We start from the raw sequence: 25990 nt of genomic DNA, 5'->3' as shown, positions 1-25990 counted from the left end.
ATCTCCTGAAGACGCTGTGACATGACATCTTCGACATTTGGGATCAAGTTTAATGTTCAAAATGTAAATGTGACTTAAAGGTCAAAAACAATGACTTCTTATTTATGGGTGGCCTATAAATAAGAGGTCAGCAAAATATGTTTGTGTGTGCTTGGGAAGCGCTTGACCTCTCGGCTTACAGCAATATGAGTGTCGCATCGCTGTGATCCTGCTAAGGGATTATGGTAGTCCACACAGAAAGCAGACAGCCCACTGTTGTAACACACACACACACACACACACACACACACACACACACACACACACACACACACACACAAAACCTTGTGGGGACCAGGACAAGGGCTGTTGGTCCCCACAAGTATAGTAAACTTCCCATTTTTGGTCCCCATAAAGATATGAATACAGGCTCACACATACACACACTGGCTGTAGTATGTTGTTTTATTGCTTTATGTGTGATTTAGCAAAACCGCAGTGGGCTGTGTGTGTGTGTGTGTGTGTGTGTGTGTGTGTGTGTGTGTGTGTGTGTGTTTGAAGCTTATGCACTGCAAAATGTAAATTAAAACAGGCTACAGTAATGTGGAGCTCTTAAAAACCCATATTTGTTGAAACTGAAATATTTTTTTCCGCCTCAGGTCCAGACCTTTCCCCAACTGAGAAGATTTTAGGCACAAAACCAAAAACAGGACACGGAAGACCCAGGACTGCTGAGCAGCTAGGATCCTCCATCACACAGGAACGGGACAGCATTGCTCCGCTAAAAGTCCAGCAGCTGCTCTCTGGAGTTCCCAGACTGTTGCTAAAAGAAGAGGCGATGCTACATGATGGGAAACACGCCCCTGACCCAACTCTGTTGGGACATGTTGTTATCAACAGATTCAAAATTACACTTTTGCAGTTTAAGCACTGAATGTTTGGAATGCTTTCTAGCTTATATTGTACATAAAATATGGGTTTATGGGGTTTACAAATGACATCATCCTGCTGTTGTTTACATTTACACAGAGCATCCCAACAGCTCTGGAGCTGGGGTTGTATTTGCTAACAGCACTTCACTGACGGGTTGTTACTATATTTGATATTTGTAAAGGATGATAGCTCTACACACACACACACACACACACACACACACACACACACACACACACACACACACACACACACAGTGTTGTTGCTAATATTATGTTGTGAAGTTAGTAAATGCAGTGTCAGACAGCCTCTGACTATCATTTAAAATGATATTGATTGTAATTAGTTTCTTCATTGCTCATTCATTTATTTATATTTTGAATAAACTATGCAGTGTTACGTGCAGGCTGTGTGCAGGCAGGAGTGGTAGTAGGAGGACCCAATGTGCAGACACTCGGAAGCGGAACGTGAACTCAAAAGGGTAACAAAACTAAGACTCCAAGGAAAACTTACACAAAGAGACCACACAGCAAGATAAGGGTAGATCATGACACCGACAAACTGAAACACAGGGCTTAAATACACAGAGGGAGCAATCAGGGAATGGGTAACAGGAGGGAAACACAGCTGGGGCAAATCAGGCCTGACGAGACAAAGGAAGCACAACCAGACGCATTTACATGACAGACGGACTTTCAAAGTAAAACAGGAAACATAACACAGATTGAATTTACAGACACAGACTCACAGGCAGGCACTACAGAGGGAACAGAGACGTGGGACCAGGGCAGACACAGACACGGAGATATAGCCGAGAGGGGAGACAGCAACTAAGGATTACACAGAGACATAAACCATAAGACAGAACAACTAACAAAGAAACCAAAGACTAGAAATGATAAATAATATAATGAACAGAGATGGGCGTTACTGTAATTCGATTACTTTTTTCAAGTAACGAGTAAAGTAAGGGATTACTATTGCAAAAACGGTAATTAGATTACGGTTACTTTACTTTCCCGTAGGAACGCTGCGTTACTGCGTTACTAAAACCGTGATTCTTTGCGAGAATGTCTCACGACAGTGACGTGTGAAGTTCGTGACAACAGCTGTGTGCAGATCAACAATGGATCATATATCGATTGTGGGAGAGAGTATGAGCGTGCAGCGTTTAAAGCGTGGAAGTACTGACCTTACTTTGAGTTTGATTCCATAAAAAGTGACAAAAACATTAGCGTCCGTTGTGCGTGAGAAGAAAACTTCTTTTTACAGCGAAAAAAAACCCTAAACTTCCAACAAGCACCGAGTGCGCTACGACGTGATGGGAAATTCACAGAGAAACTCGCGGATTCTTCAACTGACCGCTGCGGCACACCTGCACCAGGGTAAACCTCCGCCTACCCCACTCCTCCTCTTTGATTTTATTTATTTTCTGCTGTGTTTTACTTGCATCTATTTGAAAGACTGAGTGTAAACACACACAAAAAAATATTTTATGTGCTGGAATGTGCAGAAAATAGGTTTAAATGTTAAACTAATTTATTCAAGTCAGAGAATGTTGCATATAATTTAATTTTTGCTTGATGCATAAAGTTAAAAGATTAAAACTAATAAAACAAGTTTTAAAAAGAGACTTTTCCATTTGATTACATTTTGTATGATGGATCATGTAGAAAAAGCAGAATTGGGCTGAAAGTAACTAAGTAACTAAGTAACTAAGTAATTAATTACTTTTGAAAATAAGTAATCAGTAAAGTAACAGGATTACTTTTTGGGGAAGTAATCAGTAATTAGTTACTGATTACTTTTTTCAAGTAACTTGACCAACACTGATAATAAACTCAAAAACCCTGGTTCAACGACCCAGGCATCGTAACGTGCAGTTTATCTCCGCTGTGTGACAGCAGGTCTACTTTCTCCCGAATGAATGTGGGTCATTCTTACTATTCGGTGCCATTTGAGTCCTAATGACATAATATGGTATATTTAGTGTAAAACTTGTCTAATGCTTATTTCTAAACCATTTTCTTGTATGTTTAACCCCCCTCTACCATAGAACACATTGATATATACACAGGATAAATACATTAAAAGTAAATTACTTTTATTTTAGCACAAGTCACTAAAGTACTATGTCCCCAGTCATGCTTGCTCGACTTCAGTTACAAATATAACTTAAAAAAAATAATAAAATCTAGATTTTTCATCATTTCTGGATTGGCTTATTTCTAATGTTCCTCATCAAATGTTCTTTTTTTATTATTAATGCATGTTTAATACTTTAAAAAATGTTGTGTCCCTGAATCAACTGTCACCCCTGTTACTCTGATAAGAATTCCATAGAACACATCACCTGATTATTCTTTTAGTCACATGACACTCCCAGATGTAACATATTTTGGAGGGAAAACTTTCAAGAAGAAGACGAGTAAGTACCACTCTTTAATCAACCCTTTTTTCAATGTTTTAGCAAGATTTTGTAATGTGGCAAAGCATAACACGTCCAACCTGTTATGCTTATTAATAGTGGAAACAATTTTTTTTTTTGTAATTTTTATAATATGGCTAATAAACATGTTAAAAATGGTTCTTAGTGGTAAGATAAGATAAGGTAAGATAACTCTTTATTGTCATTGCACAGTCATACATAGTACAGTAGTACAATGAAATTGGAAAAACTGTCCTACGTCGGCACTACATATAACACAACACGACACGATATGACACATCACAACGTAACAAACAACACAACACAGTATATTAACTTAGTATAAAAAAGAAGAATAAGTGTATGTGTATTGCACACTGTTATTATTGCACATTAATTATTATTGCACCTTGTTATAAATATAAATATTATTGTTATCGTTTTAAACATTGTTACCTCCCCCTAAAAAGTCCAGGGAGGTATCCAGTCAGGTCAGCTATTTACATTGATCAGGGCTGTTGCCCTGTTGTAAAAGCTGTCCTTGAGTCTATTTGTTCGGGACCTCAGCAGCCTGAACCTCCTGCCAGATGGCAGCAGCTTAAACACCCGGTGTCCTGGGTGTGTGCAGTCCCGTAGGATGCTGCGTGCCCTCTTGAGACAGCGAGTGCTGTACAGGTCCTTCAGGGAGGGAAGAGGATGGTCACCATGTACTAGCTTGTTGTTCATCATACTAGTAGTAATGGCTAAGTTTAGCATAAAATCTCCCCCCTGTTACCGTCACCCCTGTTATTGCTATGTACTGTAACAGGGGGGGACACATGGTAACAGGGGGGACGTAAGATGATAGAAGTTTAGTGTTTAGGGTTATTTATACAAGTGTGTATTGGTAATTATTATTAACCTGTATATATATACACTTTTAGAAGATTTTGAATAGTATACATTTTTCAGGGAATGGCACCAATGTCTGCTGCGGAGAAGCAGCGGCGCTACCGAGCACGTCGTGATGCTGACCCTGAGAGAAGACAGATATATCTCAATAAAGAGAAAGAGAAGTGGAGAAAGGACAGAGAGGAAGGGAAAAAAAAGAAAGTGGCAGATCTCAGTGAACGACAGAAGAGAGCACAGAGAAAGCAGTGGCGAGAAAGGAAAAGAAAGCAGAGGGCTAGTGCCAAAGGCACTAGCCCTTGTCTTTGTGATTGGCACAAAGACTGTGAATGCTATGGCCTGAAGGAGATAAGCCTTAGTCAAGAGGCAAGTCCACATTGCACTGAGGGACCAACCCGGCCTGAGAACATCACAAAAGATCATATTGGTCAGTGGTGCATTATCAACTACGATGGTGAACCCTACCCAGGAATCATTCTGGAGGTTGAAGAGGATGTTAAAGTGAAATGCATGCACAAGAACGGGACCAACAAGTTCCACTGGCCAAGTCCACGTGAGGACATAACCTGGTATAGGGATGACCAGGTTGTGTGTCTGATGAAAGAACCAACACCTTTGAATAAGAGGTCAGTTCAGCTGGAGAGGAAAGTGTGGGATTTCCTTGAAAAAAACTGGAGTTGCTGGTCTGTTGCATAGGTAAAATGTGTGAGAAAAATGTTCATTATGTTGGGTGTACAGTGGAAAATTTGCTTGTTTAATGTGGACATGTATCTACCTGTGTTGGTTGGACGGGCATGGTGAAGGTGTTCAAAGTTTCTTTAAGGTGGTATTTTTTGTCACTGATGTTATGTCCACCCTGTTACCTGTGTGTTTCTTTTGTTAATTAAATCAAATCAACAAACATAATGCATGTCTCTTTGGTTATTGGGAGGGAATGAATCAGCAAAATTAAGTTACTTAAAAATGGAGCCAATTTTTTTTTTTATATTCCCTTTGAATCTAAAAACAATCTTTTGAAATTACACTGTGTCTTAAAACTGAACCTGTCTTCTTTCAATATAATGCTTGTTTAAAATACTTCCTTGAAATTTCCTTGCAGATTTTAAAAAGGGACATTGTAGCTTTTAGAAAATGTAAATATTACTATAACTGTGTATTCAAAACAGTTATTAATAGAAAATTGAATGTCCTGTAACAGGGTGGACATTTGACACGTCATGGGTAAAGACTTTGATTTTAAAAAATATTATAATATAATATCCTTAGCTGGACCAATACATTTTTCTTATAGGTTGAAAATCCCTCTTTTAGATGAAATGTTAAAATAATTCAAAATTTTGTATTTTTTGATGAAGAGTGATCACACTGAAATGGCACCGAATAGTAGGAATGACCCATGTAGAGAAAGATGATGTGATTTTATTTAAAAAAGAAAGAAAGAAAGAAAAACTGAATGTCAGCGAGGCCAGTAAAGATTGTGTACCTGCTGTTTACTACGTGATCTTCTGGCACCGATCCATACACAGAGCTCCTTCCTTTGTGCCTTTATGCCTTAAGGCAGGTGTTTGTGCACAGACTCTGACTTCCTGAGATAATGAAGCAATTTGCATCACTGTGTTCAGGCTATAAACATGATTCCAGCAGCTCAATATTTCAATTATGTTGGCTGGGCATTTGACAAAGTTGAATTAGCTTGAACAAATAACCTTTCTGGTTGGCTTAAATCACAGTGGAATGGTGCAAAACTCAGCAATTATCTTAGTCAATTAATGTAATCTCAGCATCACAGTCTATGCAATTATCCAGCAAACATTTTGACCACGAATAACGTTGGATGGCCATCTTTTCTGGGCATCACGTCTTTGTTAAAAGATAGCTCCAAAAGGACCATTGTGCTAACGTCTGTGACCTCATTTCACTGTTGGATGGATGTATTAAATTAGCATGCCAGATATCCTTGTTAGGCTCTCCAGCATGAGAAAGCTTGTGTTCAAGAATTGGTTTATACTTTTTATCAATGAGAAAAAAAATCAACAAGGACTTCTTGATCAAGAGAAGGTAAAGAACGAGAAATGAATGAATAAATATAAAGCTCCAGAAACTCCTGTCTGCTCTGCACTTTTTCATCTGCATGAATTCCTGTTCAGTTCACCTCCGTTTTTCCTGCCCGCCTTTGTTCCTTTTTTGTACACTCATTTTTTTCTTCAATACACACATAAGGGAGTGGGATAATAAAGCACAGGCTAACTCATTTAGTCTGCTTCCCACCTTCTCATTTTTAGTAAATCCTTTATTCATCTCTTCATGAAATGTGCAGTGTGAAGGAAAAGACACTGAGAGAGCAGTCAAGGCATCAAAAATGCAAAATAAAAGCAACTGAATAAGACATCTGGCACAGCTGTATCTGAGACATTAATGCTGTATTTTATGATCTCAGATATAATATTGTCCTTTTTATTTGTTTAATATATTTAAGGCAATGTGCCGTGAGCTGATTTGGTTACAGAAAATCAAAACCTTTACATAAAACAAATGATGTGAATTATAATTGTGAGTTTTCTAGATTAGACACTTTGTTAGTTTTTAATGAAAGCATCTGAAAATAAGTCACTGACATTTACAATTAAATTATATTTTTGACCAGAATTCCCTTCATGGCATGCAGGTGTCCAAGGTAGTCAAGCTTCAATACCCTCTGGCTAATGAGGTCTGTCTTGGCTAATTTATTTCTGCCTCCAGAGTCAATCTGGTGCTTCAGAAGAAATTCCAAGTCGATGGGATGTCAAGGGTCTTGAGAGGAGAGCTGGGGCCTGAATGCAATTAAAATTAGAATTTTGGAGTGGTTGAGAAAACTTTTAGCAATCTTCATTAACGTTTTTTCTTCAAAGGGTGTTTGAATTAATGAAATTAATGCTAACAAGCTCAAATGAAAACAAACTCCCAAGGGAGGAAAATGAACATAATGCAAGTAGAAAGCGAATCCACGTGCAGCTTTGACTTTCACGGTTTAATTTGTTTATGTGAATTTATTCTCGAAGGAAGGATTGCATCTGTGGCAAAAGCCACGAGGAATCAACAGACCTCTCCCACACAGCAGGCCTCTGGCAGCGCCGGCGGGCTCCTGGCTATATTTTCTTGGCATGGTTTAGGTGAGAAGAGCAGCCACACAGGGGAAGAGTCTGCAGGGATTTATTCTAATCAGACAGCACAATGACTAACACGCTGTCACTTCGGCCGCTGTGGTGTTTTGATGGACAACAGTTGCCCAGTCCTGGCTGTCGGTCAGTGAACCATGAATAGAGGTTAGAGAAAAAACACAACCAAATACAAACCTGTCTGAACAATCACATCTGATGAAGCGTCTTTGACAAACCAAAGTGATTTGATCTATTAAAGAGTTGTACATGTTGATATGGGACATGTCACAGTCAGGCCTAATAAAAGAACTGTGCACATTCAATTCAATTTCATTTTATTTATACTGTAAGATATTCCCTACAATAATACATACAGAGAAAAAACCCAACAATCATATGAACCCCTATGAGCAGCACTTTGGCTGCAAAAACCACTCAAAAAAAGGATGCAGTCATGTGTTGCTTCAAAACCACTTAAACGGTCCGATTGTGGCTCTTTTTCATCAGTCCCTCTCTGCATTAACCTTTTAGAGTAGCTGCTGAAGCCAGCCGAGTGGGAATATATTTACAGACTGATTTACTGGTGAGACTCATTAGCTCCTATTTCAGTTAAAGAAATGAATAGATGAACTTGTGACCTTATAATAGCGTCTCTGGGCAAACACTTGTTTAGAGAAAACCGCTCTTAACACAGATGCTTGCAGCTGATGGTTGACACTTGTTGTGATTTGTAAATGTCCCCATTTTGAAGCAGCCATCAACACGCGTTTGGTCATGACTGAGGTCAGTGACCTTTTTGTGCAAACCACACATCTGATCCACACTGTTGATTCTACATAAAGCAGAAGCTTTTATGTGACGTGTAAGCAAAGGTCTTAAAGGAAATCTCGGCTCTTAATTCAAGTTTTGCTTCAGTAAACAGGACTTTGTAAAAATCTTGACCTTTTGAAATTGAAAATAGCTCTGCAATAATTTCACTGATCTACGCATCATACTGTAATAGGTAGCAGCCTGTTTCACAGCACTGGCATTGGATTGTAACGTTACGGTGTGCCCTTTAATCCTTTTGCTTTCTTCTCTATTGAGGTAGAGAAAACAGTTGGATGTGTCACCCGTGTGACCTCGGTAAAACTAAAACTGAAATGGATTTCATGTCCCTTGGTCCATCTCCCTCTTATCTTCACTTGAGCTGAAATATCTACAGTCTTCTGTTTTATGCGAGTAGTTGATATCAGCGTCAGCGCTGCTTTTGTTTACATGCATCATTATTTTGCTCTAACTCTGTGTTGCAGTTTGTCAGAGTGTATCTGCAGCTTTTCTATTATTTTTTCGTATTTTATATTCTGTTAACGTTCGTGGGCTGAATCAGCAGCGTCTCCAGACTTCCACTGAGATGATGATCATCTGTTCCTTCAAAGAAGCCCTTATCTGGTCGCCTCATTTGACTTCCTGTTTGTTTGCCCACTCACAGGGCAACACAGCTGATTTTATATAACTCCGTCTGATTGTAAGGAAACTTCTGTCCATGAAAAAGATGAGCCAGCTGGAGGAATTTGAACTGTTTGTATTGAATCAGTAAGACAAAGTCTTTCTGCAGTGCAACATCTTTATATTAATGTCCTTGAAAACTACGTTTTGAAACAAATTGTCACAAACAATAAATGCATTGCAGTTCTTTGGCAGATTATGGGACTATGTGGTGCATAAGGCCAGGATTATAATCCCTTGTGGATGGTCACATGGGCAGCTGCAAACATGCGGGAAGCATAATTGTTGTTATTATGCTACACTAGTTTGCTTGGAGGATACGTACACAGTCAGTGCCCTCGGCGCTGTGCAGTCTGGACACACTGGATGATGCAAAGTTTCAGTGTGCCTGCTGACGATCAGCTACATTGTCTTATATCCCTACATGTCTAATTGGATGCACACTTTTACTTGTGGAAGCTGTAATTGTGACAGTGTTAAAATAAGTGACCTCCAGTAGTGTGCATCTGCTCAGATTGGCTGCAGGAAGCCAAACATCAGCCACTAACTTGGAGACGAGGCAGCATGTAGAGCCGATGGAGAGAGGAACAGAGTCCAGGATTACACATATCAGTCAATTAGAGTTCGTCACTGTGGACATTATCGAGCACTATAAGGGAACATGCATGATTTAGAGCTATAGTATGTGTGTAACACTGGCTAGACTCCATCCATGTCAGCCATCTCCAGGCTGGATGTCACAGGGAGCCAGGGAAGAGAACCTACTGTAGGAAATTCAATCTCTCTTTCTAGTCACTGTCACTTTTACTGTGGTGTTTTCAATAAGGGGAAAGCTTTTTAGGGAACTTTCAGAAAAGCCTGCTAATAAGAATAACAAATGCCTAGTTAGAAAGTAACAAATACCTGCATGTAGACGAAAGAAGATTTATTCATGAACAAAGTAAACAGATATGACTTCACGTCACACGTCTTCAATCACTCAGCCAATCTTTATCACTCTAAACTTCACTGAAAGGAAACTAAACAAGTAACAATCCCAGCATCTGCTGAACATCGACAGCGGCTGACAAATGTAACTTTGAAATCTGATTGAACCGTGTGGTCATCTGACGACAGCCTTTTCCCTCACGGCGTGCCGCGCTCCTCTCTGCAGGGGGGTGCTATGCAGTAACTGTGCCACACAGAACACAAAATGTGTGAAGAAGACTGGAGTGAGGAGGAATATCTGGTGTGTGAAATTGTTATTTAACATCAACAGTACATTTGTCACGCGACCGAAGATAAGCTTCATGCTGACAGAATAAAACTCAAATTTATATGTAAATCCATTTCCCCATCTTAGTTCTTCTTGCACTTTTAACATTTTGCTTATATGTGTCACCTAAAAACTTTGATGTTTGGATGACACTTGTAGTCCGGATCTGAACCCTGTGGGAAAACCTGCTTAGGGCTATGGTCGTGAGTCGGAAATCTGTTTAAGTTATTCTCCTGTGAAAACTATAATTTTATAACTGTCAGTGTGAAATGAATGCTCACTGTTCAGTGTTTTTCATGGCTGTAATTATTTAATTATTCAATTAGTCTTTCTAGGCACAGCGTTGGGATTGGCCCACCTACTCTCTATAATGTATAATTATTGGTGTATTAATTGATGTTCTCCTCACTGTATCCCTACAAGTATCATATCTGGCAAAAATTGGAGTGAAAAAGGGAGTGAAATTTCCCCCTGCTGATCTGATCTGATCTCACAGTTCATTAACCGAGTCCTGATGAGCACAGAGATAGAAACTTAGAAGACAATTATGTTACTGCAGGTTAACATTAAAAACACCAAAGCTTCTGGAAAAAATTATAATCGTAAAATATAATAAAAAAAATTAGGGTAAAAACAGAACAATGAAGGTTTAGCTGAGAATCAACGGAGTGAAATGTAGTCACAGTTCACTGAAACGAGCAGATGCCAGATGTTCATGTGTGTTAAAGGGTCAACACAGGGGTGCTGATGATGTAGTCGTGCTACCACATTTCCTTTAGAGCCTGTGTGTCAGAGTGGAGAGTAGTGGAGCTAAATGCAGACAAACAAAATGTGGAAACAGAACTTGCTTTTAACAAGAAGTGTGCCTTTTATTATGTCTGAAAACAAAACACTAACCAGACACGAAAGCCAACTAAAAGAGAAACTAGTCACAAAAACCTAAACTGGGAAAGCTAGCTACATGAAAACCTGGAACACAGGAAACATAGGAAATACGTGAACATTTGAGACATGGTAAGGTTAACAGACAATAACAGCAGGAAGCAGAAATACACAGAAGGGTAATGAGGGAAGTGGAAACACAGCTGACACAAATGAACATGACACCACAGGGGAAGCAAAACTAAAGACACCGAACATGGAAAAATAAAACAGTAAATAGTGAGACGCAGACTGTGACAACACGAGCTCGACAACAGGACGTGGAACCCGCAGACAGGAAACACATGACAGACAGGAGAGGCATGGAATGAAAGTGAGGAGGGGAACACGGGAACAGAGCAGGGAAACAAGACACAAGGACACACACATAAACACAAACACACAGAGAAGGACACAGGACAAAGACACAAGGGGAACCTAATACACGGGGACCTAAACTGATCACATCCATTTCTCTATTGATTATTTGTCATTTGCACGATCCGCCTCATTTGTCACGTTGCCATGTTCTCTTCCTGTCCCCTTATCTTTTAATATCGTCATGCAACCCAAAGGTGGATGACGTCCCTGCTTCGCCTGCTCTCACTCACACACAGGACACCACTTATACCTCCACCAAAAAAGCTTTGTGGACTTGCCACAGCTTGGCAGCACGGTGACTATTTTGTGCCCATAAACTGAACATTGACTGCTTTTCCTTTGTTTTGTTGCCATGGCTACCTGTTTAGATTGCTGTCTTTTTAGTCCTCGTCTAAAACGTAATTCCAGTGAAGTGTTGTTAGATACACAAAAGCAAGTTAGCCCCGGGTATTAAATAACCTACTACTGTTTGGAAAACATAGTTTCTGTTCAAACACAGACCTCAGACAACTCTTTGCTGCCTGCCTCTAACAGCTCGAGCTGGAGTGAATTTGATGTGATACTACGTGTATTTTCAAATATGAAAAACTTCAACAGACAAGAAGGAATGCATCACGGTAGCTGTATCACACTCAATCTCTCCTTCGTGCTTTTTGCACATTTGAAGAGTAGAAAAATAAATAAATCTGAAAATGTTACGCAACAGGTTTTTGATAAACTTCTCTGTGTCACACAAGTTCACTCCTGAAAAAAGTGTTGCTCAAGCAATTAACCCCGAGCTGAAAATAGCTGAGGGGTGTTATCTCAAACAAAGAACTTGATCATCCCATGAGTGGAAAACATGGTTGTGAGCCCTACAATTACATGAACTGATGACTCGTGCAGAGTCTTTGACAGACCAGTGCTGAGTTGCTCCCCAAAATCAGCCTTCTGAGAATTAACAGGAAGCTGTTCTGGATGGGCTCTTTTACACATGCTGCATAACTTATTGATGTATATTGCCATTTCCAGCTCAGCAGCTCAGCTCTACTTTCATCCCTTGCTTGACATGCATCAATCATGCTTCTTTTCCGTGCAGAGAAACTCAGCGATTTGCACTTCATAGGCGATCCTCCTTCGTGTGATGAAGTTTGACCTGGTGTGCAGGATGGCTCATAAGGCTCCATGTTTGAGATTAAGGTGTTGCATCCTCTCTGGCAGGACATGGATAGCTTTCCCCATATAGTGAAGTCAGGGTTGCATTATGAGGAATAAAGGAAGTGCTACATCTCATACCGTGTTTTTGCTCTTCTTTTTCTCTGCACTTTATCCCCATTATCTCCACAGTTAAGTAGTCCTGTCAAGATGAAGAAGGAATCTGCTTCTGACTGTGGCGACAAAATGCCTTCCATGCGTCAGTTTTTATAAGTCAAAGGTGGTCCCATTTGTTCCCACAGTGCTGCAGTCTGCTGGTCTGTTGCCATCTGCTGAAAATCCCAAACTGTTATTGACAATGCTGACAAGTAGGCCGTCCCCCACAGCCCCTCAAAAGATAAAGGGCTCAACATGACATTTCAGCAGTGAAATAAAAAGTAATAAAAAGAGCGTAGACCTGTAAGTATGACACCAGCAGCAGATTACAATCAAACTACAAAATACATGTGAAGAAAATTAAAAAGAACAAGATATGATGAATGAAATAATGAAAAGTACTTTATTTACTCCATATTTGAGAATTCTTTGTTAATGTGGTATTATTATCATTATCATTGTTGTTAATAATAATAATAATAATAATAATAATAATAATAATAATAATAATAATAATGCTGCACTGGCTGGCCTGTATGTTTGTGTGTGTGGAGTGTGGATGTTCTCCCTGTGCCTGTGGGCTTTCTCCTTAGGTGCAGCCCAAAGACATGCATGAGATTAGGGGAATTGGGATGGTCTGTCCCTTTGTGTTACCCCCTTTCTTGGATGTATCTTCCCTCTCACCCTATGATAGCTGGCTTAGTGCTCCAGAATCCTGGTGATTGGATATTGGATGAGCAGAATAAAATGGATTTATCCCCGCTTGCATCTTAAATCCTGCTACAATGTCCTGGACCATCTCCAGGACCCCTTTTCACAGCCTGAGGTTTGGGTCCTGTCGGCCGTGGCAGACTCTCCTGCCTCTAAGGATCTGGTGCCTGTTCTTATGCTGCCATAATCAGAGCCTCTTTGTTATCCTTCAAGTCGTAGGATTTCTGGATGTCAGCCACTTCCTCTGTCTGCTGATGGTACATCTCATGAAGGGACTCCATGTTTCTTCATGTTTTCTCATCGCTTGCTGCGTTTCTTCCTGGGGACCATCTTCCTGATGTATTCAAGGATGATCTCGGTTTAATCCTGGCTCATGGCTCTGGCACTCACTAATCCTCACCCACATTATTTTTGTTATTATATGGCTGTAATTGTACACCTCTCACTCAACATTCGAGGTAGACTTGTGTAGGATCTAAGCCTGGGGACCCTTTCCGTCTCATTTTTTAACCCATAAATTATATTTTCTATAACCTAACCAACAAGAACTGGTGCAGAAAACTAACAAAAGTAAATAAATAGGAAACCATTTAAACCAAATAGTGATTGAAAGCTAGCATGATCAGTGATTGTTACAGAACTCCACATGTGCAGAAATCAATGACTTTAAGCATATTTTAACTTATACACTGTATGCTTCATTTCAAACTTAAACAATGCTTAAAAAGAACTCAACCACTGAATGCTATCCAAGTGAGGCTAGATGGGGGGCAGCACTTGGCCATCTGCGTTTTGTGGATGATGAGGCTCTGTTGGCTTTATTAGAGCGTGACTTCCAGCAACACTGGAGCGGCTTGCAGCCAAGTGTGACATGGCTGCTATGAGATTTGGCACCTTAAAGTCTGTGGCTATGGTTCAATGCCCAAAAACTGGGGAGTGCTCCCTCTTTGTTTTAGGAGGGAGGCTGCTTCGAATGAGGGGGTTCAAGAATCAAGAATCTTCTTGGCTTAATGGGAAGGTGGAGCCTGAGTTGAACCAGTGGATTGTTTCAATAATAATAATTCCTCCATCCGTTCTCTTCTGCTGATCCTTTCCAAGGTCGTAGTGGTGCTGGAGCCTGTCCCAGCTACCATAGGGTCTACCCTGTCTCTCATGGAGGCAGAGTAAACCCTTGACAGGTCACCAGTCTGTGGCAGGGCCAACACAGTCTCTGTCAGTAATAATGCAGGTGTTTAACTGGACTATTGTGGTGAAGAGAGAGTTGAGTCAAAAATTAAAGCTTCACCAGTTCATCTATGTCCCGATCCTTGCCTTTGGTCATTGAATCTGGATAATGAATAAAACACGTTTGTGAATGCAAGCAGCTGAAATGAGTTTCCACTATGGGACTGATGGAGCGGTTTGAGGATCTGATGCCTCCTGGGGACCAACCTTTGGAAGTTTTCCCAGCATGCCCAGCGGTGAGGAGATCCTGGGCTAGACCCATAACCCACTGCAGATTATATATATCTCATCTACCCTAATCTTAAACATTCAGTTCAGCTTATATGATCAGTTGGAAAAAGGACTGAGATTTGTTTAGCTAACTCAAATCAAAGCTGTTCCATCTGTGGTTGAAGTAAATGCATTTGTTCTGATTTTGCTCTCTGTCTCAGCTGGGCTTGAAGGTATCAGTAACGTGGGTTAGAAACTCTGCTGAAAGATCTGGGAGCAACAGGAAAGTGGCAGATCTCCGACACGGTATGTTTCCCACATGGGATACTGACTTGTAATTTGGCACAATTAGAGTGAAGTGTAGCAAAGCCTTAAACTCGCACGCCTCCATACTTCGTTCACCATTTCTCTGGCTTAATGGTTTAATTTTTCCAACTTTTTGACGTTACCATATAAGTCATCTTGGATCTAATCAGCCAGAAGGACAGTTTTCTTTGTTTTAGGTTCCATCTCAAACAGAAACATATGAATTTTTCTTTCGCTTGCATCAAACGCCCTTCCCCCTTCATTTTGCTGAGCCTTACACCTTTCTTATTTACAAAATCCCGTCTTTATTTCCTCTGAATGTTTGATCCCTACAGCTCCTGACACAAATATGCTCACCCGCCAACCTCCATTTCCATCACCAGCAGCCATACATGACTTAGAGCTAGATGATGATGGGAATGGAAATATTTATGAAATTTAATTAAATATATATAGTTGCTCTACAAATTTAAAGCCATGTTCAGTAAGTAAAACTTTTAAAAAATCACCCCTCCTGATTAAAATTTCTCTTTAATCCCTGCTTGCTGAATCCTTGTCACTCAGTCTGTGATCATGTTTGTCAGCCTCCTCCTGTCTGAATGACAAATGACACCTTCCAGCTCATGTGAGAGTGACAACACTGGCCTTTGAAAATGTTGAGGTCCTAATGAAAAGGGAAACTTTAAAGCCAACCAAACCAAAAAAACCTGATCTGGCATGTCGACTGAACACCTTTGATCCATTCGTCCATGCCAACAACTGTTCTGCTGAGTAATGATCCCAACACACACACACACACACACACACACACACACACACACACACACACACACACACACACACACACACACACACACACACACACACACACACCGTCATCTGCAGATTGTCTCTGTTGCTTTAGGGCCAAGTATCATGCACACATTACTTTCTCCCAGCTTTGTCTTTCAGTTAAATCTTTAAATGTCTCTTTGGCCCACTGACTGTTCGCTGCACTCAGCTATTGTGTGCTTATATTTACAACATCAGCTCATTTAAAAACTATGGTTATTGTGGTTATTGTAAAACATGTTTAATGGGCAGTTACAACACTTTAGAAAACAGGAAGAGTTGCTCAGTTTTATGTGGGAGACAGACGCTGTACAGAGGAGCAAGGATAGCATTGATGTATGGACCTGTAGCAAGGTACCAACTATATTTAAGAAGCTGTAGGAGAGTGCAGAGGATGCTTGTGGCCATGCTACCTCATAAGCGAGAACTTTAGGAGAGAGGTCAGTAAGAATATGTGACAAGAAGAAAACAGAAAGAAGAATATCCAGCAGCATTTTGTAACTGCAGGATGGGTTTGTTTTTAGGTCCTGACTGTTTACACCTGGTGTTTCAAACTGATTCTAGTTTACAAGCCAAAGTGTGCCACCTGCAAATGTATCCCTGTAAACTGACTATGAAGTGAGGCATCCATTTGGAAAATGTTCACATTTATTTATTCATGTATATGCACAAAAGATGATGTTGAGGCTACTGGTGAAATAATCAGAATAATCAGAAGTTCAGATGTCTTCCCTTTTAAAAAAGGACTAAATCCTACCAAAGATTAAAGTTTTCACAGATCATAAAATAACTGATGTGAAAAACTGAGAGTTTCAGGTAGAAGAATTTTAACAGACTTGAGTTTGTGTTAAAAAGAGGAGATTGAGGAAAAACTCCAGAGTTTAGTGTTTTATGAGCACAGCACAGCTGTTTGCTGGCCCTTTTTCTCCCTTTGGTGAAAAATAAAACATCTTTATATGGTAATATGGTTAATTTATCTTTTGAAGCTAGAGGATCATCCACCACTAAGATCTATAAATCAGGAGCATTTTGATCATATCTGAATATTTACGGGTTAGATTCCCTCCAGCCTCCTGTACAGGGCCAGGTGGTAATCTAATTCAAAGGGCACAGTTTTCCTATTTGTTTTCCTTCTTTTATTGTTTACTGATCATTGCTGGGAAAAAATAACCATTTTCCTCACATTACAAATATAAATGCTATTTTGCTCAATATAAAACTTGTTGCTCTCGAAATCGGCGTCTGAAGAGCCCTTCCTTCAATGCATCGCAATCAGCTTTCCTCAAGAAAATAAGTGAGTCTAGTGTAGTTTGCAGTGTTTGAGAATCATGTAAGACAAGTGTTAGGTAATTATAAGATGAGGAACGTGGTGTTTTTCTGCATGCACAATATGAGCCGTTTGGAAATTCATCCCCAGCATTGAGCCTTAACGGTGAAATGAACCAGAACAGCTGAGAAAAAGCTTTTTATTTACTGTTCAAGGTGGGAAAATACATTATTTTTCTAAAAATGGAGTGACTATCATTTTGTCCCCGAGTAGATTCTCACCTTTAGCACATGTGTTTTCTTAATGCAGATTTTTCTCCCTGCATTTTACAAAAACACTTTCTTACACCGACTTCTCAATGACCCATCTGAAATGGGCTGATTGCCTCGCAAAATTGTTTTTTGGCCTCTCTCTGAGGTGATTGTTTTGATGCATTTTCTCAGATCACCTGCAGCCTCTTGGATAAAGAAAAATCTCTCACACCATGATTTTACCTCCCGTTAATGCCCCCCTCACTCACCATCACAGAACATTTGGACAGATTGCTTACTAACAGCTTTCTCCCTGTGAAATATTACTGCGAGCCTACAGAATAATTCCCTTCAAAGATTTATTTTACCATGTAGCTGCTTTTCAACGTAACTGTCCCGTCTCTGCTTCACTGTCCATTAGTGCATTTACTCTAAATGTATTCCCTTTGAGATTGAACCCTGAAGCATTAAACAGCGTCTCTGAAACCTCTCGAGCTGTTATTGAAGCCGTGCTGCTCAAGTTCACAGCAGTTTTCAATTTCAGGGCCTTAAAGACAAAACGAGGAGCGCTGCTGCACCATCAGTATTGTTTCAAATTTCAGTTTAATTCAGCAAACAAATCATCTCAGAGAGGCGTGATATTACGCAGGCATACAATAAATTCAACACTTGTACAAAATCTAAATGCAATTTTCTACACGAAGAGTGGACATAATGGAATTTTGCTCAGTATTCATATCCTGAACTGTAACAATCTTCTTTAATCCTTTGCACATGATGTCAGTGGGAATGAGAAGGCTCTCATGGAATGGTTGGGAATGGACTGTTTTCTCCAGGAGAGACATTTAAATGTAGAGAAGAGAGCTGTGGAGTTCTGACACTTTGTCATGTTAATTCTCCCCTCAAAAAAAGCTACATTTTGAGGAGCACTCCTTTGTTTTCAGGGTTTGATGTTAGATTATTCGATCTTTACAAAAAGCTGTTACCTACATTTGCATTCTATAATTGCCTCTTTATCTTAAAGGGTTTATCAGACAAAGGAAGGAATTCGAATAGCTTAAAATCACGAATACAGACATAATCCAACTGGCTTCCTTGATTTTTGTTTTTTTCTTTGGGGGGGGGAAGGGTGCTATTCTTCTTCTTATTATTATTATTAGAGCAACATGTTGTGTTTAATCCCTGACTATGTCAGAGTTAGCTCTGGGATTTTCATAGACGATTCATTTGTTACTGGTGTGGATCACCATGGTGTCTAGGGCTGGATCTGTGAGTTTATTTTGTATTTTTCAGGCTTTTATGTAAGTTTTTTTTTCTTACATTAGATTGCATTAATGTTAAGTTCTTGTGTTATTTAGTTAGAGTTTAGTTGAGTCATTTATTCTAGTTCATGTTTCATCCATGTCTCTGTGTTTGAGTCTTTTCCTGTGTTCTGTGTAAGTCTGTCTTGTCCTCTATGTTTAATCTTTGGCGATGCTTTCATCTCCCTTATCTGTTCCCTTGTGTTCCCTTGTGTTCTGTGTCTCCCCAGTCTGTCGTGTGTGCGTTTCCATCTTCTGACGTCAAGCTTGTGTTGTCATGTCTATGTTCCATTATGTTTCCTGTTTTATTTTGAAAGTCTTATATTTCCATGTTGAATGTGTTTAGTTTTGGATTTGGGTCCAGACCATAAACACACCGGCTGCTCAGCCGTGACACATGGTAGCTGATGGTGTTAACCTAACCTGCTCTGCAGCACATATGTTCCAGCTTAGAGATCAGCAGGTCACAATCAATCACATGACCATTTCTGGAAGATCCCCCTATTCTTTTTTTTATTTATTTTTTTAGATTACAGGTAAAATGTATGATCCTGAATCTGTAAGTCGCTTTGTTAGTTGTTTAGTTCACAAGGACACGGATACACTCTCACAGCAGACAGAATAATAAAAGACCAGCTTTTTATCTGGGTTGAATAAAATAAAACCAAATAGATGCTAATATGATTTTAGCTATGCAGATGCCAAATGAAAGCAACAACAATGAACAGCACTTGTTGGTGAAGTGGAAACAGAAGCGGAAGGAAACACCGCTGAAGACAATCAAGACAATCAACTGAAACAGCTAAGAGACAGCTAGCTTTGTAAAACTGAAGTGACAAAGTCCAGCTAAATACAGAAATCTCACAGTGGCAAAACACAAAATACTATGAGAAAATTAAAAAAGTATTAAAAAATTTAAACAATAGAAACTCAAAGCCAGTTATAGCTCTGAGCTATTCGTCACTGGAATATTGAGTAACTCTCGTTAGTATTGCCTGGCTTCCTTGCGATTCTACTGTTCCCGTGTTTGCCTTCGACTTACCCTCATCTGTGTAAACAGGTTTACCTGGATCAGCCCTTTTGTGACCCCTGGACCCCGTGAGTAGGAGAGTGAGCTGAGCTGCTTGTGTGGAGACTATTTGGACGAGGAGCAGAGCGAGTGCGAAGAAGTGTGTCTCCCCAGCCTATTGATCCCCGGGACCCTGGTGTTTCCCCCCTCCCTTCACGTGTATATAGCGCACCAGTGTGATTAATAAAGTGTCGTTGAACTGTGCTACCTCAGTCTGCGCCTGAGTCCGTTCCACCCCCGTGACAGAAAATTTGGACTATTTCCTTCAGTCTCCAGGTTTCTCTACTAAACAAGTTTGTAATTGTTAGCCAAAACTAATACTAATTATTGAATATTAATTTCATTCTATTGATTTTACAGTCTGGTAGTTCTGACTAACTCTGAATCTGACTCGTTTGTCTGGTTCTGCATGGAGGTCATGTGTTAAACAAACACCCTTTATTAAGCAGTGAGGGTCAAATTAAAGAAAATGATCCATCTCGTTTCTTAAGTCGTGATAACTTTAATTATCATCACTTTGTATTTTCATTTGTTTCCCTGCTGGCTGGGCCCAGGGGCCTGCTGACCTGTTGGAGCTGAATCTGCTGACAGTCATAACAAAGGGAACTACTTCTTGTTTACTCTGATGGGATCATTGAACGCTGTCTGTTGGACCCTGGCCACTCAGATTTCCTTTAATTTATTCACAGCATGTTTCCAGACAGCTTGATTTCCTGGATGATGTGTGATGTTACACAGCATTATGTTCATATAGCTGGGGAAGACCAAAATCCTTGACATACCAGGTTTTTTAAGTGGACTGGATTGGAGCTAATCAATATTCTTCTTACCGCTACATACCCATCAGCATGTTCAATTCAATTCAGTTCAATTCAATTTTATTTATATAGCACCAAGTCACAACCTCAAGGCGCTTTATATTGCACAGTAGATCGTGCAATAATTCCTCTCAGCACCTCATTTTCTTTTATGGACTTTAGTGATTAGTTCCCGGTCCATGTACGGTGTAGGAGGAGTGTGGAGATTTTTATTCCTTTCAAAAGTCACAACCTGGATGTTAAATCTTCAAACTTGATCACACATTTCAGTGAAGATCACATCTTACCTCATTTTCTTGACCTATTTATTCCTTTTGACTGTTTCATTTCCTTAACTCGCAAATGAAACAGTCATGGTTTGGAGAAATCCGTCTATATTACTACAAAGATTAATGCAAAGATAATACACTTTTGGTCGCTTGATCCTCGCCCTTGTCCAGTACAATGTTTTTTGTTGTTACTGACCAGAAAAGGCGGCGGCGTATCTCTATGATACTAACCAGCTATCAGGATCTGTTATTAAACTATTTCAATTTTTTGCCCTCTATGTCATCCTCATCATCCTCTGATGCTTTAATATCGCTGCCTTAGATTTTGATCAAATTCATCTGACTGGAGGTTTGAACTGGGACGGTAAATGTACATAAATGTACATAATGAATTAATACAATGAATCAATACTCAATACGCATAAATGTTTCCAGACTGAAGACCTCAAATAGCTTTTAAACAAGATTTGAAGCATTCCTGGGAGCAAGCTGTCTTTCATGATTTATGGGACTGTGACTTGAATAGAATCTACCTCAATACTGAACTAGCGAGTAAACACATTTGTAATGCTTTTATCAAAATTATAATCACAATCTGTTTTTTTATTAGTGCATCCAGTTAGTAGCAACTTTTTTTTTTTTTTTTTTACAATTGTGCTTTTCATTTTGTAACTGGCAGTCGGCATCATGGACACCCTTCTTCTCTGCTGCTGCTAAGTGGCCATCTCCGTCTCAGACTTCCCCATTGATCGTTTTTTAGGAAAAAATGAATTAAGAAGAAATATTTTAATAGACTACACCTGTTTCTTGTAGCAATCTGCAGAAGGATGTGACATTGCTGGAACTGGTTATGTGGGGAGTTCATTTCTTTACTCAGGTTTTATTTGTTGTAATTTCTGTTGCCCTCGAGACCAGGTCTCTGCTGAGAAAAGAGATTTTCAATCTCAGTGAGACTTTAATCTGGGTAAATAAAGGATAAGAGGATAGGTGTTGGTGTTTATATTACAACCAATGACTTATTTAGCTACTGATAGGCCTGTGGCAGTGAAAGCTTGAGAAGGCAGCCTGACTCCCACCTCATCCCCAGTGTTGGATAACGTTACCTTCCTGTCGTGTTTGGGTCATTCTATTCGGGTGATGGAAAGGTGAAGTGTAATGTGCTGTGTCGGGTTGTTTTGGTGAGACAAAGCCTTCAGTTTACCACATCATCTGGATTCCAACATTCAGCTGTAGTCATGAGATCTGAGCTCATGAATACAAGTGGCTGAAGTTAGCTCCCTCTGTAGGGCTGCAGCAGTCAACCTTAGACGTGGGACTCTTCTCTACTTCTCATGCACCTTTCTGTAGAACCAGGTTTCTCCACAATTACAGCCAATAGAACTTACATATAATCTATTTTTAAGTGGCTTGGTTTGTTCTTTATTTCTGGATTTTCTTATTTTCCATGTCAACTTAATGATGTATTATTCACTGGGAACATCCTGCCTCAGAGGGATGCTGATAAACTAGTTCATACTTTTGTTACTTGCAGCCTGGACTGCTGTCATTCATTATTATCAGGCTGTTTAAAAAGCTAATTGAAAAGCCTTCAGTCAATCCAAAATGCCACTGTGAGTGTAGTGACAGTGATTATATTTCTCCCATAATAGTTTCTCTTCATTGGCTCCCTGCTACATCCACCCCCGAGATGGTTAGAGTCTAGTCAATTTTAATCAGAATCAGAATCAGAATCAGAATACTTTATTGATCCCTGGGGGAAATTATTTTTTGTTACAGTGCTCCATTTTAAACCAACATTAAGACAAGACAGACAATACACTAACTAAGAATAGTACAATATATACATATATATACATACATACATAAGTCACTGTGGTGGGGCGTGGTCTGCGGGGCCGTGCGGACGCACCTGCACGGCATCCGCAATCACGCCCGCCGTGTTAAAACACGGGGACTCAGGGGTTGGTGGTGGTGTGGTGTGACGTGAATCAAATAAAGTTGGCTCTGAACGTGGCTCCGTGGTCCCGCCGTGCCTTATTCATGCCACATTGGTGCCGAAACCCAGGAGGCGGCATGGCGGGTACCTACCAGAGCCAGGAAAGGAAAGAGCTGGCCGAGAGGGTGGCCGAAATAGCGGCCACCCAGCGGAAGCAGGCGGCGGAGGTGCGTCGCCAACAGGAAGAGCTGCGGAAGGAGAGCGAACGCCACCTGGGGAAGATGGCAGAGCTGGCAGCGCTGCTCTGGGCCTGGGCGCCACCCCCACAAGTGTGTCCCGAGGACAGTGAAGCGGTGGAGGAGCCGTGTGGGTCACCTCGGCAGCCGGAGGTGGTGGACGAGCCACGCGGGGGTCCGAGCCTGCCGGAGGAGGAGGAGCAGCCGGGTGAAGGGCTGCTCCTGCCGGGAGCGGTGGAGGAGCCGCTCCAATCGGAGGCCGAGGACGAGGCGGGCGAGGGTCTACACCTGCCGGAGGCAGAGGAGTCGCTCCACCCAGAGGTGGGCGAGGGGCTGTGCCTGCTGGGGGCGGAGGCGCAGTGCGGGGAGCCGCTCCAAACGGGAGTGGCGGAGGCGGTGGCGGAGCAGCTGTGCGGGGAGACGGAGGTCCCTGCTCCAGGGCAGCCTGTGCAGCCGGAGTTGGAGGCAGAGGAGCGGGACAGCCCCGCTAGGCCGGGGATCGGCGGGCTGGCTAGTCCAGCCTCGCTGCCACCAGTCGATTCTGCGCGCCTGACGTCTGCCCAGCCGCCTGTGTGCAGGAGCTCACGGCCATGCCTGTGGGGCCGTGTCCGCTTGCTACGCGGCCGACCTCCGGACCAGCTTCGCCGTTGCCGCTGGATGCGCGGGCGGCCACCAGAACGGACGCTTCCCCGTCGCTTGGTCAGGGGCTGGGGCGCCGATGTTTAGGGGCCGAGTCTCGCCCCAGTTCGCGGGGGGGGAGTAGGTTCGGCCAGATTGCTCCCCGGCCTCAATCGGGCGATGGGGGTATGTGGTGGGGCGTGGTCTGCGGGGCCGTGCGGACGCACCTGCACGGCATCCGCAATCACGCCCGCCGTGTTAAAACACGGGGACTCAGGGGTTGGTGGTGGTGTGGTGTGACGTGAATCAAATAAAGTTGGCTCTGAACGTGGCTCCGTGGTCCCGCCGTGCCTTATTCATGCCACAGTCACTCATAAATAAATAGCTGGAAAAGAAACATGTGTAGTTGTAGCAGCAAACAGTGTGTTAAGTGGATGCGTTGTACAGGGAGATGGCCACAGGCAGGAATGATTTCCTGTGTCGTTCAGTGGTGCTTTTCGGTAATCTCAGTCTCTCACTGAACGAGCTCCTGTGACTGACCAGCATGTCATGGAGTGGGTGGGAGGTGTTATCCAACATCCGCCTCTCCGACACCACCTTGAGGGAGTCCAGCTCCATCCCCACAACATTGCTGGCCTTACGGATTAGTTTATTAAGTCTGTTGGCATCTGCGACCCTCAGCCTGCTCCCCCAGCATGCAACAGCATAGAGGATCGCACTGGCCACAACAGACTCATAGAAAATCCTCAGCATTTTCTGGCAGATGTTGAAGGACCTCAGTCGCCTCAAAAAATAGAGACGACTCTGGCCCTTCCTGTAAAGTGCTGTGGTGTTTTTAGCCCAGTCCAGTTTATTGTCAATGTGTACTCCAAGGTATTTATAGTCCTCCACAATGTCAACACTGACCCCCTGGATTGAAACAGGGGTCAAGTGTTTCCTGGTCTTCCTGAAGTCCACGATCAGTTCCTTGGTCTTTGCCACGTTGAGCTGCAGATGATTCTGCTCACACCACGTGACAAAGGAGTCGACCACAGCCCGGTAAATGCATTTTCCCTCAAACAAAGTGCTCAAAAAACGCCACAGTGACAATTTCAGTTACATATTTCAATCATATTATCTCCCTCCAGGCTTAGATTTAAAATTCAATTTTTAATTCAATTCGGTTTTATTTTCCATAGAGCCAAATCACAACAGCCGTCACCTCGAGGTGTTTTGTATTGTTAAGTAAAGACCAGCTGGAGGTGATGGGACGAAGATCCGAGGCTGTCGGTTGGGCAACTTGGGCAACCAATGAGTTGCCCAAGTTTAAAGATGTGTTTGACACACTGCTCCATCCTGCAGAAGTTCACAGTATCTGTATCAGTACTGGCCCAGTGTTTGCTTGGTTTTGGATTGATACCAAGCTTTGCAGTCTCGCATATCGCTGCTGTGAATCTCTGAGCTCCGGCTCTAAGAGACAGACTCACCTCTGCTCACCTGTCTCCAACCCAATAACAGATGGGTCACGAGTTTGAGTCCCTGTTCCATCAGATGTCCAGACAAAAATGCACATAATGAACCAAAAACAAATATTTAAAGCTTTTTGCTGGTCCGTGTGGCACAGTAGCGTGACCTGCAGCAGGAACCAACATCTGCACATCACACAGGCCAAAACCTGTCGGCCTTTTTGTGCACCAAAGTATCTTTACTACTGTAAAGAGCAGCCCTACTGTACTGAAGATGAAAATAATCAGACTTAAGTTAAAATCCACTGAAACGAAACGTAAAGTCTTAGTAAATGTTTCAACCAAAACATCTGTTAAGGAGAAAAATGGATAAGAAGCTTTTATTGTCACATTGTCAGTCTTCTCATTCAGCGCAGCTCTTCCATAAAGAAACACAAGAATACTATAAATAACAAGAAAGAGCTGGGTGGAGGTGCAGAGACGTGGGAGGAGGATGGGGTGCGTGCCGTCATCCCAGACACACTGGAGACACTTTAACAAAGAAACAACACGCTAATGACTTCCGTCACACAAAAACACACCAGTCCTTCAGATCACATCACATCATGTTTCCCTGATACAGGAAAGCTCGCCGGAGCTGTTTTTACTCACATCCTTCAGTCCCGGCAAGGATACAAGAAAATCACAAACATCAGTGTGAAAAAATGATCATGAAGACAAAAATCATGGAAACAGCTGAAAAAGCTTCAACTAAAATCAAAGCAATAACATATTTATTCCAGAGTAATGCACCAAAAC

The sequence above is a fragment of the Rhamphochromis longiceps genome, linkage group LG13 (assembly GCF_057381845.1).
Source record: "Rhamphochromis longiceps isolate RC_006_pf linkage group LG13, R_longiceps_female_GT1.1, whole genome shotgun sequence".
Taxonomy (NCBI): Eukaryota; Metazoa; Chordata; class Actinopteri; order Cichliformes; family Cichlidae; genus Rhamphochromis; species Rhamphochromis longiceps.
The sequence above is the reverse complement of the archived record's forward strand: the minus strand, read 5'-3'. Positions refer to the sequence as shown.